The following is a 2,589-nucleotide window of genomic DNA, read 5'->3' as shown; positions in this document are numbered from 1 at the left end:
TATATTATACTATTTAACTTATATAATAATATAGTACTATAAAATATATATATGTACTTATAAAACTTATAAAATATACTAAAATAGTATATTGTAGTACTTTAGTACTACATTATACTACAGATACTATATATACTACAGTAGTACTACAAATTTACTACAGGTTTTTAATTAAATTATAATAAATTATAACTAACTATATAAGTTATATAGTATTAAAATCCATCTTCAAATAAGGTTCCTAAGTAATCTATACTATTCTAAAGACTTAAAACAGATTCCTTTTCATAACTATCATTCCATAACGTATAATTACTAATAGATAAAGTAATTATATTAGTAATATTCCTAGGGATTTCATAAATTAAATCAATCTATATTAATATACTAATTAGTTTTTAAATCTTATATAATAACTTATATTAATAATTAATATTTACTTACTTTAATTTGTTTTAATTTAGATTTAAAAGGTTGCTGACTATTTAAGCTTAAATTTAATTCCCACATAATACTATTAATAATTTCTAAGTGTAGTTTAGAAGTATATATAGCTTTATGCTTATTAATTATAGCTTTTAAAGTTTCTACCTCGTTATAAGGTTTTTCATTAAGAAAATAAGGTTCTAAGCCTAACTTATAATACTTAAGCTTATTTTCTTTCTTTTTAATATTATATTCAGCTAGTTGATTAAATATATTATTATAATATAATTCAATATATTGGAATATATTATTAATATAAATAAAAACTTCAGCTATATCTTTATTATTATTAAAGATAGGAATAGCTGTAGTATTTAACGTTTGAGAAGGCATTTTAACTAGTATTAAATTAGTAATTAAAGAATTTAAAGTTAAATTATAAGATAATAATATATTAATACTTACTTAACCTTTTAGCTAGTATAAACCAAAAGTATAGTTTATAATTAAAATCTTAAGTTATATATTTTAATTTTATAAAGATATATATACTTTTATAATATAAAAAAGTTTAAACTATAGCTTATAAGTTAAAAATTATAACTTATTAAAAGACTATAAAACTAAATATATATAAAGAGGTAAAAGTAATATATAAGTAGTTCTATTAGTATTAATATTAATAGTAATACTAATAGTATTAGTAGTATTAATAGTATTAATAGTATTAATAGTATTAATAGTATTAATAGTATTAGTAGTATTAATAGTATTAGTAGTATTAATAGTATTAGTAGTATTAATAGTATTAGTAGTATTAATAGTAATATTAATATTAGCAGTATTAGTAGTATTAGTAGTATTAGTAGTATTAGTAGTATTAGTAGTATTAGTAGTATTAGTAGTATTAGTAGTATTAGTAGTATTAGTAGTATTAGTAGTATTAGTAGTATTAGTAGTATTAGTAGTATTAGTAGTATTAGTAGTATTAGTAGTATTAGTAGTATTAGTAGTATTAGTAGTATTAGTAGTATTAGTAGTATTAGTAGTATTAGTAGTATTAGTAGTATTAGTAGTATTAGTAGTATTAGTAGTATTAGTAGTATTAGTAGTATTAGTAGTATTAGTAGTATTAGTAGTATTAGTAGTATTAGTAGTATTAGTAGTATTAGTAGTATTAGTAGTATTAGTAGTATTAGTAGTATTAGTAGTATTAGTAGTATTAGTAGTATTAGTAGTATTAGTAGTATTAGTAGTATTAGTAGTATTAGTAGTATTAGTAGTATTAGTAGTATTAGTAGTATTAGTAGTATTAGTAGTATTAGTAGTATTAGTAGTATTAGTAGTATTAGTAGTATTAGTAGTATTAGTAGTATTAGTAGTATTAGTAGTATTAGTAGTATTAGTAGTATTAGTAGTATTAGTAGTATTAGTAGTATTAGTAGTATTAGTAGTATTAGTAGTATTAGTAGTATTAGTAGTATTAGTAGTATTAGTAATAATAATAATAATATTAATAGCTTTAATATTCCTAGTTTTATTACTAGTATTAATAGTATAATTAATAGTATTAGAATTATTAAGCACTTAAAAAACCTTTAAAAAATTAAAACTAATTAAAAAAAGAATAAAAACTAAAAAAACTAAAAAAAAAAAAAATTAAAAAAAAAGTGACTATAACGGGATTCGAACCCAAGCTCTTGCANTAAAAAAAAAAAAAATTAAAAAAAAAGTGACTATAACGGGATTCGAACCCAAGCTCTTGCAAAAACAATAACGCCAACATAGGAAATTTAACACACAATTAACGCCCAAACCGCTAGGTCAAAGCGCCTGCCCCGAAGGACACTTAGCGAGGTGGGGTTTATCCTATAAGTAGTTTACAACGCGAATAATTTTAATAATATTAATTAATAAAGGGAATTTCCTAGTAAAATTCTACTAGTAATTATACTAAATATTCAGCTATTCAGGGGTACTTATAAGCAGTAGATATTAAATAATAATTTATTATTAATTAATATAAAATAAAATTAATAAATATTATATTAATTAATATTAATAATATTAAAAATAATATATATAAATTATAATAATTATATATATAGTTATATAGGTTAAGTATTATATAAAGTAAATATATATATATATATTTATATATTT

This window comes from Colletotrichum gloeosporioides, assembly GCF_011800055.1.
Source record: "Colletotrichum gloeosporioides strain Lc1 chromosome Unknown consensus_22, whole genome shotgun sequence".
NCBI lineage: Eukaryota > Fungi > Ascomycota > Sordariomycetes > Glomerellales > Glomerellaceae > Colletotrichum > Colletotrichum gloeosporioides.
Note: the sequence above shows the minus strand (reverse complement) of the source record.